General features: G+C 46.1%; 1 protein-coding gene across 9 annotated transcripts in view; it reads right to left on the bottom strand.

Annotated features, from left to right (window-relative positions):
- LOC144798737 (uncharacterized) overlaps positions 1-15,673 on the bottom strand; it is a 1,654,679-nt gene that overhangs the window by 804,295 nt on the left and 834,711 nt on the right. The gene's annotated exons all lie outside the window — the stretch shown is intronic.

The raw sequence follows: 15,673 nt of genomic DNA, 5'->3' as shown, positions 1-15,673 counted from the left end.
TTTATTGACGAAGTAGTGGATGGCCAAAAATATGGAAGCTTTGATGGCATTTGCCTGGGAGGCGATTTCAATGCACACATTCACTATAGTTCCCTGCCTTGTAGGAGAGGTGAAGAACTATTAGACCTGTTAGCAACACGTGATTTAGTTGATGCTATGGAGAAATTGGATATGGATGTGAACTATGTACCGGCCCCTACGTACACCGGCCGTGGGAGTTCTACCACTATTGATTATGTTTTCATTTCATCCCTCCTTGAGGATCTCCTTTTGAAATCTGAGGTTATCACGTCTCCGTATAGCGACCACTATCCAATTTTAATTTGCCTCAAATCAACTAAAACACCAATGAACAGAATAGAAATTGGGGCAAATAATTTAATGGCATCAACAGACAGGCTAAGGGTGGCTTGGAGGGGGATAGACAACCAAGGAGTTTTGGCTAGAGTCATTAAAAAACATCCTACTCCAGTCTCAGTATGTCTATCAACCACCAGCCCGGGGCTTGATATTGTTAACTCTTTTTGTGAGCTATGCAAGGTAATAAAAGGGGAAATCTCCAAACCAGCCCCAGCCCACACCAATAGCAATCCCAGGTGGTTTGACACCTCTTGTTCCAAGGCCAACCGGGAACTCAGGGCTGCCCTTACTGCAGCACCACGAGATCCGTCTCTGGTAAGGACCTTGAGACTCAGATACAAACTTTGTCAAAAAACTAGATCAGACGAACTATTAAAAGATCACTGGGATTCTCTTGTTCGCACTGCAGCCCTACGAGATGTTGGAGGGTTTTGGAGGGCTGTCAAGAATCTTAGGTCACTGGGTTCTAACATCTGCCCCATTAATTGCAATATAACAGGGGATGCGTGGGTTGACCATTTTTCGAAGATCTATGATGCCTCTGCGACTGGCAACCCAATTACAACTATCCCAGTTATAAAGCCTTTAAATATTTTGTTGTCTGAGGTTGAGGATGCTATCATTGAAAGTGCTGGTAACAAAGCTCCTGGCCCAGATGGTCTATCCATCGATCAAATTAAATCTGAACCTGACTTTTGGGCACCTTTGTTATGCAATGTCTTCAATAATTTATCCACTACTGCTGTTCCGGAAACATGGTTCTGCAGTACCATCGTACCCATATTCAAAAAAGGCAATAGACTTGATCCTGGCTGTTGTCGCCCAATATCATTATTTGACAATACTCTAAAGGTTTTAGGCAGGGTCCTTTTTAATAGAATTAGTACTTGGGCGGAAGAAAATACCATCTTACATCCCTGCCAGCTAGGGTTCAGGAGTAAAGTGGGTACGGTGGAACAGTGCCTGAACCTAAACTTAATTATGGCCAAATATACGATCGTCAAAAAATCACCCATATATTTTGGTTTTATGGATTTAAGTTCTGCGTTTGTTTTTGTTAATTGTTCTCGTTTATGGTCAGTTTTGTTAAATTATGGTTTAGATGAATCTTTAGTTTATTTTTTGGCACACCTTCATAGTGATTTGAAAGCTCGTGTTCGTATAAATAATGATGGTGAAGTCTCTAATGATATTTTAATTGGTAGGGGGGTCAGACAAGGCTGTGTTCTGGCCCCCCTACTTTTTATCTTGTATATAAATGATCTGAGTGTTTGTTTGAGCAAATTAACCAATGATGTTCCGCAAGTCAACAGTAACTCTGTCCCCGCTTTACTTTATGCGGACGATGCGGTCCTTATGGGCCGCACACCTAACGCTTTGCGAATTTTAATTTCTGGTTTTGTTAAATTTATGGCAGACCTGGGCCTTTGCACTAACTTCAAAAAGTCATTTATAATGTCTTGTGGCCCTAAAAGTTACAAATTAAGTCACATTCAATCACGGGATGACATTCTAAAATGCACTTGCACTTTCCCTTATCTTGGTCTGTTATTTTCCAACACTGGCTCTTGGCAACCCCATGTCGCCTTGGGAAGGAATAAAATGAGTAAGGCCATAAACTCTTTAACCTCCCTTCGCTAACCCAGACAAGTAGACGTGATTGTGTCACTTTTACAAATTTATAAAACACAATGTCTACCTGTGGGCACCTACGGTGCCGAGATATGGGGTTACTCCAATAGCACACAATTGCAGACCGAAGAAAATAGATTTTGTCGGAAGATTTTAGGGGGGGTTATAAGTGCACCAATTTACATCTGCCATAGGGAATTAAACCTTCCTTATATTGAAGATTTTATAAGATCAAGACCGGCATTGTTTTGGATAAAAATCTGGTGTAATTCTGCTGCCTCCCTGTCACAAGACATTATTAGGGATTGCCTAAAATGCGAGAAGGCTAACTGTATACCCTGGTTTAGGGCTGTAGAAAATAGTTTAACAAGTGTAGGCCTGGGTCATCTTTTTACATCTCCACAATTGATTGACCATACGCATAAGAATTTAACAAAAAGGGCTCTCTATGAATGTTATCGTAAGGAGAGGCTAAGGTGCAACTTGACAAAATCTTCCACAATTAGATACACGTCCTTTATGGAGTTAAGTGAGAAACCATCTGCCCTGCCTCAGAGTTATCTACGCTTAAAATTAGGCAGATGGAATAGGAGTTTGCTATTTCGATTCAGGGACGGTAGCATTATAAACTTACTTTGTTTTCCGTTAGGTTTCAATAAATGTGTGGGAAACTTAAAATGTCCCTGTAATCTTGGTGGCACACAAAGCTTGCTCCATTTCACTTTCTTTTGTGTTTTTTACAGAATGCACACTTTGCACTTTTTAATGCCGTACTGTAGGAAAAACGCTTTGACCGATTTTAATCTAGCTTTTAAAGATTTTTTAATGTTAAAGACGGATGAGGCCACCTTCAGAATAAGCAGCTTTCTTAAAGCAGCCGTACGATCACGTGCTTCTCTGCTAATCGATTGAAATATTTGCCCTATGCACATTTTTTGCACATTTGCTTATTGCACAATGTATACTTTGCACTAAGAATTGTACTTTTGCACATGATAAAATTGTATACTGTTATGAGTTTATAATAAATGGGACGAAATCTGTATTTTATACTATTGTCGGATTTGATGTGTACTTTTATGGATGTTTTACAATCCGAATAAAGATCATTTGACTTGACTTGACTTAAGTCCCATACAGCTATTCCTGAATAGGTGTGCATAACAAACCAAGGACAGAGCAAGGCCAAGGGTGAAAAAGAGGTGTTGGAGCCTGAAATGATGGACCAACCCTCCAAGAGATAAGGTAAGAAGTCTGGGAAGCCAGCTTCTGAACAGCCACAAGCTCACACCCCCCCTCTCCTCAGGGAGAAAGCCTGTCAACCCCAGAGGGAACTAAACCCCGGGAACTTGAGACTTAAACGACAGAGCTCCTAAGCTCAGGGGGACCCTCTAGGGTAGAGCTGTGCCAAGGACAAAGACCTGTCCTACTCTTGAAAGTCTAACAAAGCAAGTTGCTGCACAGGAACAGGGAGGTGTCAGTGGTTCCGACTGGACCTATTGGGAGGAAGGTCTCCTGTACACTGAGGCTAGAGATCCCAAACCTGGAGCCACCAGGAGAGTGGTAGTGACTCAGCAGTTCATTTTCTCCTCCCATTGGCACATGACATTCCCCTAGCAGGGCATCTTGGCCAGACCAAAACGTGGAGCAGGCTTGTCATCAACCTCTACTGGCCAAATGTCCCAGAAGGTGAAGAAGTAGTACAACTCATGTGTCACCTGCCAAGCCAGTGGCAAGCAGGTGGCCAGAAAAGCCCCCCCCCCTTAATTCCATTCCAAGTGGTTGGGGTACCCTTTGAAAGGGTTGGGATTGACTTTGGCCCTCCAACTGCTTCAGGAAACAGATTTATGCTGGTAGTAGTGGATCATGCTACCAGGTATCCTGAGGCCATTCCCCTTAAGACTACCAATGCTCCTGCATTAGCTAAGTCCCTCATTGGTATCTTTACCATGCTGGATTTTCCTAAGGAGGTGGTGTCAAGCAGAGGAACAAATGTCATTTCTGGCTACCTGAAGCACATGTAGACTGGGTGTGAAGTGAATGTGGAGTGACTTACAAGTTCACCAACGCATATCACCCACAAACTAATGGCCTGGTTGAGAGATTCAACAAACCCACCAAAGCCATGATCATAGGACATCCTAAACAACTCAGAAGGAGACGGATGTCCTATTGCAGTGCCCGCTTTTTGCTTACAGAGAGATGCCACAGAAGGGGGTAGGTTTTTTCCCCCTTTCAACTTCTGTTTGGCCATTCCATGAGGGGACCACATTGTCTGGTTAGGGAAGGCTGGGGGACACCTCTCCATGAGCCTAAACAAGATATTGTAGGCTATGTACTAGGCCTATGTTCCAGGATGGTTGGGTACATGGATAAGGGAAGCAAAAACTTTGAGGGCAACCAAGAGCTTCAAAAACTCTGGTATGAACAACGCCTTGCCGTCGTTGAGTTCCAACCAAGCCAGAAAGTATGGGTTTTGGGGCCTGTGACATCTAGGGCCCTCCAGGACAAATGGAGTGGTCCTTACCCTATCCTTGAAAGGAAAGGTGAGGTCACCTATTTGGTTGACCTTGGCACTAGCAGGACCCTCAAAATAGTCCTCCATGTTTATTGCCTGAAACTTTTCTACAGCAGATCTGAAGTGACTATGCTGATGCTCACTGATGAGGATAGGGAAACAGAGTCTAAACCTCCCCCTCACCTTCTTTCCAGCAGCCCTAAAGATGGGTCAGTGGATGGAGTTGTCTACTCAGACACTCTCTCTGCCCAGCAGCAAGCTGACTGTAGGAAAGTCATGGAGCAGTATGTTGGGCTCTTCTCCTTACCCCCTGGAGTGACACACTAGTGTACCCATGATGTGAGCACTGGGGACAAAAAGGCTCTATTGATAGTATGACCATATTAAGGAGAGCATCAAAGCTGAAGTCAGCAAGATGTTGGAGTTAGAGGTTATTGAACCCCTCTGACAACTCCTGGGCTAGCCCAGTGGTGTTTGTTTTCAAGCCTTACTCCAAGGGTGGGAAACCAGACATGAGTTTGTGTGTGGACTACAGATTTCTTGATGCTGTCACTAAGACGGATGCTCACCCTATACCCAGAATGGAGGACCAGATAAGACAAATTGGGAACAGCCAAATTTCTCAGCACCTTTGACTTAACATAAGGGAACTGTCAGACTGGCATGGCACCAAGAGCAAAAGAAAAGACAAAATTCTCCACTCCCGATGGGCATTATCAATTTACTGTTATGCCATTTGGCTTAAAGAATTCCCCTGCCACCTTCCAAACGTTGGTGAACCAAGTCCTAGCTGGTCTGCAAGCTTTTAGTGCAGCATGTCTTTATGATAAGGCTGTCTATATTTCTACCTGACAGGACCACAAGGTTTTGTAGGCCCTGAAAACTGCAAGCCTCACTATCAAGGCATGCATCCAAATGCCAGATAGGGCAGTGCTCAGTTGTATACTTGGGCCCCCTGGTAGGTGGAGGCCAAGTTAAACCCTTACAACCTTAAATCCAGACCATTCTGGATTGGGAAGCTCCAACCACCCAGACTCAAGTCAGGGCATTCCTTGGCTTGACTGGGTACTACAGGAGGTTTGTGGAGGGATATGGTTCCATTGTGGCACCAATCACAGAACTCACCTTCAAGAAAATGCCTACGAAGGTAAACTGGACAGTTAGTTGTTAAAAGACGTGTGACACCCTGAAAGAGGCTATGTGTTAGTACCCATTCTCAAAGCTCCAGATCACTCTAGACAGTTAATTGTGGAAACTGATGCCTCTAAGCAAGGGATAGGAGCGGTCCTTTCCCCAACCAATGATGATGGCCATGACCAGCCTATTGCTTTTATAAGCAGGAGGTTACTCCCAACGAACAGCGTTGGAGTGCCATTGAAAGAGAAGCCTTGACTGTTGTTTGGTCCCTGAAGAAGCTGAGACCATACCTGTTTTGTACTCACTAACTTGTTCAAACTGACCACAGACGTCTCAGATGGCTTATGCAGATGAAAGGTGAAAACCCAAAATGTCTGAAGTGGTCCATCGCCCTACAGGAAATGGACTTTCTCAATGCAGATGGTTTTTCCAGACAATGAAGGCTCTCTTGGGAAAGGTCAGTCTCATCCTCTTTTGTTTGGGGGCGGGGGTTGTGTAGGAAAGGGCCCCTTTTGAAATGGTTACCATCCACTTTTGCCTGGTATCTGGTGCAACTTTGACTTACAGTGTGCTGGGTTCCTACTAACCAGGTCTCCAGCACCAGTGTTCTTTCCCTAAACTGTATGATTGTTTCACAATTGTTACCCCTTCAGGGTCCTTGTAAGTCCCTAGTAAGTACCCCTGGTACCTATGGCCTTGAAACTACACAGGGTCCCTAAGGACTGCAGTGCCAATTGGGCCATCATAAGGAAACCCTCACCGAGTTTATACAAACTACCATTGCAGCATGCATGTCTTGGCACAGAGAAAACCACTAAGTCTACATGGCGCTCATCCCTAAGGCAGGGTGCACTATACCCATGTGTGGGCACATCTGCGAGAGTAGATGTGTCCCGGTGATATCTAAGTTCACCCTTAGATATTGCCAGTGCACAAGGAGCCATAAAGGGTACGTGGGCTGGACACTCATCATTACGAGTTCCCCAGCTACATAATGGCTTCACTGTACCCCAAGATGTTTGGTGCCAAACAACTCGTCTTAATAAACCCACACTGATTCCAGTGCAGTTTTTTTTTTCACAACCAATTTGATTAAATGTTGATGGTACAAGTAAGTCAAGGCCCGATGTAGACCATACAATGAACAATCGATGCAAATGATACCACATTTGAGATTAGTATAGCAATTCAGCCAGTCGAACATCTGGCCTGTAAACTAAACAATTACACCTGGTCCCACTAAGTACCCACCACCGCATGCAGTGTGATATTTGTGTGGCAATACCTGCAATTCTCAAGCTGTAACCTACTAATGAATCGTGTAATATGTTAGGGGAACTATGGTGGTTCGGGGTGCAATATCGGGGGGTGATCTATTCCCCTGTATGTCGCCCGGCTGGACCAGATCTTCCTGTTTTTGTGTGGGCACCCACGTGCCTAAAAGACTGTGATTTCGGCACCCATACACTTATCCATGGCTTTTTTCCGGTTTCCGATGCTTTCCATCTCCGGGCAATGTCTCTTTTGGCCAGAGTTAGGCCAAGGAACAGCAAATGTTCTTTATGGCGGTTCCCACCTATATCTTCCATACTGTGGAGTAATAATAACTTGGGGTCGTGTGGGATGGTCCAGCCCAAAACCTCACCCAGGCAGGACACAATCCTCCTCAAAATACTGTAACACTTCACAACTCCACACCGTATGTAGAAGGTGCCCTCGCGGTCTCAGCAGCAGAGGCAATGAGGGAACTGAATGGCCCCCATTTTCCACAGGCGATGTCGGGTATAATAAGCTTGGTGAAGGTATTTAAACTGAATGAGGCGGTATTGTGTGGAGAAGTGCTGGATTTATTATCAAATGCACACAGAGGGCACCTTAGAGGTTCTCCCTGAAAACCTACCGACTACTAGTGTGTTGACTGACTAGTTTTGACCAGCCAGCCACTATAGACAGGTTTCTGGCCTCCTGAGGTGAGAGCCTTCGCTCTTGGAGAACAGGAACAAAGTCGGCTCAGGGCAGAGATGTTCACACCTCCTCCAAGCAGAATGGGCATTCCAGGGCAGGAGGCTTCAAAGGACGGCCACAATTGTTTTGTGACCCAGGCCTCTCCAGTTAGCAGAGATGCCAAAACCCCTGGTCTGACACCACCTTTTGGTGGAAAGACAGGCGGGAACATTAGTAAGATTAGGAGGTATGCCCACATTAAGCGAGCACTACCCCTAAGGTGGACTAGTTAATGTGGAACCCACTTTTCAGATTCCTCCATCTTGTTCAATCAATCAATCAAGGCATTTATAGAGCGCACTACTCACCCGGAGGGTCTCAAGGCGCTTGGGGGGGGGGGGGGGGTGCCGCTACTGCTCGAACAGCCAGGTCTTGAGCTTCTTCCTGAAGGAGAGGTGGTCTTGGGTCAGGCGAAGGTCGGGAGGGAGGGTGTTCCAGGTCTTGGCGGCCAGGTAGGAGAAGGACCTTCCTCCTGTTGTCGCTCTTCGGATGCGGGGGACGGCGGCGAGGGCGTGGTTGGTCGATCGGAGGTGGCGTTTGGGAGCGTAGAAGTTGAGGCGGTTGTTGAGGTAGCTCGGGCCATGGTCGTGTAGGGCTTTGTGTGCGTGGGTGAGGAGACAGAAGGTGATTCTCATGTTGACGGGGAGCCAGTGCATGTCTCTCAGATGTCCGGAGATGTGGCTGCGTCGGGGGATGTCGAGGATGAGTCTGGCTGAGGTGTTCTGGATCCGCTGGAGTCTCTTCTGGAGCTTGGCGGTGGTTCCGGCGTAGAGGGCGTTGCCGTAGTCCAGTCGGCTGGTGACGAGGGCCTGGGTGACCGTCTTCCTGGTCTCGGTGGGGATCCACCGGAAGATCTTCCGTAGCATGCGCAGGATGTTGAAACAGGACGCGGAGACGGCGTTGACTTGTCTGGTCATGGAGAGTGAGGAGTCCAGGATGAAGCCCAGGTTGCGTGCGTGGTCTGTCGGTTTGGGTGCGGTGCCCAGGGCGGGGGACCACCAGGAGTCGTGCCAGGCGGAGGGCGAGGAGCCTAGGATGAGGACTTCCGTCTTGTCTGAGTTCAGTTTCAGGCGGCTGGTCGTCATCCACTCGGCTACGTCTTTCATCCCTTCGTGGAGGTTGGTTCTGGCGGCGGCGGGGTCGTTGGTCAGGGAGAGGATCAGCTGGGTGTCGTCGGCGTAGGAGATGACGGAATTAGCATTCTAGGGTCAAGGTTATGCCCACTTCCTACAGTAATTGATCATATAGAGGGTGTAGACACCCTAACGGCAGGCTGCCCATTAGCTACTACCTGTCACTCTCCTTTAATGCCCCTAAATTGAGAATTTAGGTGGCACCCCTTAACCCAAGAACTCAGACTCGACAGATAAAGAGAAGAAGGACGAAGAAGAGTCACTGACTGGTGAGAACAGCAGAAAAGCTGAGAACTTGATGCATGAATCCCTGCCTGCTCGCAACTCTCTCTACAATTGTGACTTAGTGATTCGTCCTCCAAGCTGAAGAATTACCAAAGCCTTGGGTAGCCTACCAGCACTTCAAAAACCTCCGAAAGTCTCGCTTATAGTAAAAAAGCTACTCTCTGCAGTCTGCAGGCACGGACAAGCAGATTGCGGTCCACCGTCTTGCAGATCCCTGGCCAGACTGACGCCGCAAATGACCAGGAGAAGGTACTCGTTCTTTTGAAGGTTAGATCAGTTTCCCCACCGAGTGGGAAGACACCAGGACCAATCGGAGCCATGCAGCACCAACCCCCGGGGTACCGGATGCCCTGCACCAAACTCCGACCATGAGTGTCCAGTCCTGATCCTCACTGCACCAGGACAAAGCAGCCGCGAGGGACATCAGCATCACTGAGACCCACTTTGGGAGTGGCCCCAGCTGCTTTGACTTTGCCCCTGCCAGCTGTTTGTCCCTGAACGTGAGGTGCATCTTTGTGCACCGAGCCCAGCTGACCAATCCACTTTGCTCCTGAGCCCCCGAGCCTAGGTGCAGATGAAACGGCTGTGCCCCTGTGCTCCAAGACCCCTTGCAACCAGAGCAACCATTTGGGAGCCCTCGGACTTGTCCCCCTGTGCAGCCTCTTCTCAGGTGCTCCCCCCTTCTCCGTCGCTTCAGCTATGAGCATCACAAGCACCCTGCTCCTGGTAGAACCCAGGCGGTTCTCAACGAACTGCTGGTAGTACTTTGAACCATGACCCACTACTTCTCCGATCGCAGAAGGTGAACCCCTGAAATCGACTGTACTTACCTTTAAGCATCTTAGACTTTTCCTCCCATAGGACTGCATTGTGTGTAAAAGTGCATAGGATAGAAAGCTTTACTTTTTTTTGAAAATGTGTTTATTGGTTTTCATTAAAGAGTACAAAATAAAGTCATATTGTAAATAATAACTCAGACTATTACATTTCTGCATTCATTATCCATGTGTAAACATTACATGAACAGTATCCTTAGACAATATCTGGAGGGTAGCTTGTGCTTACCTACTCCCATGCATTAAGTGTTAGACAGTCCTTGACTTACAGTATCTCATCCAGTTCAATGGTACGTACATAGTCTGTAAAGAATCGCCAGTAATCTTTCGGTCTAGATCGGGCCGGCAGTTCTTCTTTATATGTCAATAAACGATCTCTACAATAAGACATATCTCGGAACCATTGGATCACCGTCGGGGCTTTTGTGCTACCCCAACACTGAGCAATTTGGTGTTTTGCTAACAATAATGATATGGCACAGAACTTATGCTTTTCTGCTTTTACACTCATCAGTAGACCCAGCAAACAGATTTTTACCGTGCAAGCGATTTCAGTTCCTACCATGTTTGTGATTTTAGTGGTCACCCCCTCCGAAAACGCCTGCACCTTTACACAGTTCCATGCCAGATGAATAAAATCAGCCCCACCTACCCCACACCTTTTGCATGTTGCCTCTTCTTGTAACCCATATCTTTGTAGTTTAACCGGCGTATAATATGTTTGGTGGATATATTTGAAGTGTATGATGCGCAAGTTGCCATTAGGCGTGAGCAGTTTTACTAGCGCACATGCCGTTTGCCATTCCTTGTCGGTTAGTGGGTCATCAAGCCATTTATCCCATCTCGACCTGGCTTTATCAGTATTATACGGGATTTCTGCCTGCGCGACTGAGTAGAGCCTTGATACCAGGTGTGTGGTGTTGGATGACGTCAAGATGAGTTGGAGTGTATTTAAGCTGGCTGGTTCAACTGGATAATCTGGATCTAACTTTTGTATTGCTCTTTGCAGCCTATATTAAGTGAATCGGAACATTAAGGTTTGGTTTTGAATGTATGTCAAATCGTGTGCCTGCCGTAATTGTCCCTCATGAAATAGGTCCCCCATCGTGTCGAATCCTACCTGCCGCAGGAGATCCATACCCACAGTCTCCCCAGTTACCGAGATCTCCGGATGAAAGTGTAGAGGCAAGGCCGGTGCATATAACGGTACTTTATGTGCTAGTTGTCCTAGCCTTTGCCATGCCTTCGCCGTAGTATCAATAGTGTTTATGTCTTCTGCATGCAAGGGTGGACATTTATGCGTTATTATGGCTGTCAGTGGCACCGGCATTGCATCCCCTCCTCCACCGCAGTGTGTGTGAGGTATGGTATTGTATGGTACCAGTAAGCAGCATATTGCGCTTGGGCACACAAGTAATAAAGTAAGAAGTCTGGCACACAGAATCCTCCTCTCTCATGGGTAGCGTTAATGTTCTAAGCTCTATGCGTGCCTGCTTGCCCGCCCAAATCAGTTTTAGCACTAATGATGTTATGCTCTTAAAAACTGCACTCGGGGAGGGATGGGGATGTTATTAAAAAGGTAGAGGAATTTAGGTAGGATATTCATTTTCACATCGCAATACGGTCTGCGAGTGAGAGCGGCAGTTGTATCCAACGTTTAATTTTGTCCTCTAAAGTAGAGATAACTCTTCCATAATTCGTGCGGATGACCACCTCGGGATTTCTATGGTACCATACCCCTAGATACCTGACAGGATCGGTCTGCCAGTCCAAGGGAAATTCAGTGTCATGTGGTGTAGTTGTGTTCGTTAGGGGTATAATTGATGACTTGGTCCAGGTTATTGTGAGGCCAGAATACCTACCAAATTTTATGTATTCCCTCAACAGAGGTGCCAAATTTTGTGCGGGATCACGGACGTACAAAAGCATATCATCTGCGTATAATGATATGTGCAGAGGTCTGGAAGGGAATTGCAATGCCGAAAGTTTGTGTTTCTGTCAGACCAGGCAGGCCAGCGGCTCTAAAGCCAACGCGAATAATAAAGGCGAAAGAGGGCACCCTTGCCGTGTCCCTCTCTCAATGATAAACGTGTCTGATATATACCCATTGATCCTTACCCTGGCCACCGGTTTGATGTATAATAATGTCACCCATTGTATGAACATCAGGGGGAAGCCCATTCTCTGCAGTATCGTCAATATATATCGCCATTCTATTGAATCAAAGGCCTTGGCGGCATCCAACATAACCGCCACTGCCTTGGTAGAGGGTATTAAATAGTGAGAAAGGGCGAATAGTGTTCTAGTGTTATGGGAAGTGGCTCTAGTGGGTATAAAACCTGCTTGATCAGGAAGAACTAGATTCGTCATCAATGGCTGTAACCGAACTGCAAGGATCTTCGCCAATATTTTAGAGTCTACATTTATCAACGATAAAGGCCTATATGATTCGCATACCTTTGGGTCCTTAGTTCATTTCAGGAGGGCTATATTTACCGCTTCTCTAAGTGTTGGGGGTAGTTCTGATTGATCAAAGGCATTGCCATACATAGCCACCAGGTGGGGGGCCAGTATATCCACATATTTTTTGTAAAATTCGCAGGTAAACCCATCCGGGCCGGGGGCTTTCCCGTTCGGTAATGACTGTATCACCTCTGTCACTTCCTCTACAGTTATTGGCAGCAACAGATATTCCCTTTGATTATCCGACAGCCATGCAATGGACACATCTTCCAGATAGTTCAGGACTTCTGAGGGGGGCGCTGTGGATTGTGACTTGTACAATGCGCTATAATTATTCACAAAGCATTGTAATATGCCCTCGGTGTGCATCGTTAATGTGCCATCCTCCGCTTTTACCTGTAGTATTGCCTAAGGGCCTGTTCCTTCACAGATCTTAGCTGCCAGTATTCTGCCTGGTCTGCCCCCTTCACCAAAGTTCCTAGCTGTGTGTCTTTTAGTAATATACTTGAGCTCATCCTCGAGATAAGTTTGGTGTTCAGTGTGTATTTGTCGCAAGTCCCCCAGTAGTGCTGGATCGTGTGTGCTTTCATAGTGTGTCTCTAGTTCTTTCATGCGGGTTTCACACCGCTTAATCTGTTGTCTTATGTCCCGTAAGATCCCCACCAATGTACCTATACATACTCCACGTATAGTTGCTTTAAACTCCACTGTTGATTCGTTTAATTGAAAATAATTCCTTATTGCCTTGTGTATAGTATCAGCGTAGACTGTGTCTGTGAGGGCCTTAGCGTTGAATCTCCACTTGAATGGAGGCAGGATATAATGTGGTATCTGGAGTGCCTGCAAAATAGGGTTATGATCTGAGAGGACCTTAGGTAGAGTACGTAATTCCCTTGTCCATAGTAAGGTGTTATCTAACCCTAGCCAATAATCTATTCGGGACCAGCTGTTATGAACCACGTTAATATGTGTTGCTCCTGATGCATCTGGGTATCTCTGCCTCCATATATCTCTCAGAGGTATATCTGCCACAATATCTAATACTTTCGCTCTAGCCTTCTTGTGTGGTTCTGAGGAATTTACAGAACGATCTATTTGATCTACCAGCGCTATATTAAAGTCCCCTCCCCACAATATTTGCGAATCACTGAGTGTGTGCATGTGATTCCATAGTTCTTGGAAGAATTCAGGTGCATCCACGTTGGGCCCATATATGTTAGCCAGTGTGATCCTCTGTCCCCTTAACATCCCAGTGATTATGACGTACCTCCCATTTGGATCCAGTATCACCTCACTTATTTTGAAATTCGTTCCCTTCCTTACCAGTGTTATTACCCCTCTTGAATATGATGAATAGTTAGATGCGTGAGTTGAATCCGCCTGTTTCGCACCAATTGTTTTATGCGTGTTAGGAGCAATATGGGTCTCCTGTAGGAATGCTATATCTATTCCCTACCGATTTAAACAGGCAAATATCTGCCTAATTTTCTTCGGGTTCGTGAAGCCCTGCACGGTCCATGTGATGAGGTTCAAACTCGTGTTACCAGCGGATTTTACTTTCTGAGCCATTCAAGGTTTTGTACCATTACCATAACAATGATAGTGCAAGAGTGTCTATTCACATTTCTTTCATAACGCCACGGAAGCATAGTACCCTGAACATGCATCTTCCATACAACATGAATTTCAGCAATGCATCTTAAATGCTTTGGTCTCTGAACTAGAACAAAACCCCTTCCCCACCCACTTCAGCAACCCAATCCTGCCGAAGCCACAGCCCCCATTGAACATCCCTTGATAACATAACTTGTATGGGGATCACCCATGTGGAGGTCCACCGAGGGTACACTACACCACCCAACTTAACGGATGGGGGCAGATATTCACTGTACTATTTAGACGTATTCTTTGGGAATTAGTTCAGTGCGTTACATTACAACAATAGTACTCGTGTCTGATCAATATAGCAATATCTCGCAATATCACTTTTCTATTTCTCTATGCCACAGTTGGGAAGAAACAACATCATTGACTTCATTATCATAAACATGAGCGCCTTAAAGCAGATCTGAAATATGTCCAGCATCATCACATAACATCTAGCATTATTATTAGATCGACGGCAGTGCGTGTCCCTTCACCTGTACTACAGCCAACCGGTCCTTCATCATGAGCCATTATGTGTGCCACTCTTACACCATGCCAGGCGTAATCAACAAACCTTGGAAAGGAGGCGGCCAAAGGCTGGAACGCACTCCCTCGCGCCCTCAGACTGGAATCCAACTTCCTTGCGTTCCGCAAAAAACTCAAGACCCATTTGTTTCCCAAATAACACCCATCGGCTACCTCCCCTCTCAATAGGTTCAAGTTACATAGCGCGGGGATACCCCTGGGTCACCAGGCGCTGTAGAAATCGCTAAAATAAATAAATAAAATAAATAAATGCTGCTCAGTTCCACTACGCTATCGCTGCGTTGCTCATTCATCGCTTAGTCTGTACGGACCTGTACATCTGAGCTCTCTACACAATGTCCCAGGCATACTCGCAGATCAGGCTGCTCAGTCCAGTGTATTACTTAGGCATTGGTTTCGGCCATACACTTACCAATGTCTTCGCCATTGTCATCTGCATAGTCTTACTCAGGTTAAGTATATCCGAATCTCTCACCGCTAATTCTGCCGTTACGGCTGTCGCTACTTCCAGTCTCCAGTTTAGCACCATCCCGTGGGAAACATCCTTTACAACGAAACTTTTACAACGCAGTGCTTTTACAATGCAGGTTTTAAAACGAAAACCATTACAACGCATTGCGCTGGGGGGCGCTCTAGGATAGGGAATAGATTTAATTTACTATCCAACACCTTCCCTAGTGTCCACGGGGACTGGAGTTGGAATAGTAAATTAAACTATTCACTATCCAGCACCCCAAAGCGCTATGCGTTGTAAAGGTTTGCGTTGTAAAAACTGCGTTGTAACAGCATGCGTGGTAAAAGCATGCGTTGTAACGTCATACATCCCCATCCCGTTAGTCCGAGTCTTGCTGCTGCTCCCTTCTTTCCGCAGTTTAGCTCTGCTTCAATACTTTCTTTATAAAGTCATGAGCTGCCTAAGGATTGGAGAGAATTGTGGATTTTCGCTCCCATTTTACCTTCAGCCGAGCAGGATAGAGCATGGCGTAGTTTATCTGCATTGTTCGCAATTTTGCTTTTGCCGCTGTGAATTCTCTTTGCACTTGTTGAACTGCGATAGTGTGGTCTGGATAGAACTCTAACTTGTTGCCTTGGTGATTTATCGGTCCTTTCTC

The sequence above is a fragment of the Lissotriton helveticus genome, chromosome 12 (assembly GCF_964261635.1).
Source record: "Lissotriton helveticus chromosome 12, aLisHel1.1, whole genome shotgun sequence".
Classification (NCBI taxonomy): Eukaryota; Metazoa; Chordata; class Amphibia; order Caudata; family Salamandridae; genus Lissotriton; species Lissotriton helveticus.
This window is presented reverse-complemented; position numbering and strand designations above follow the sequence as displayed.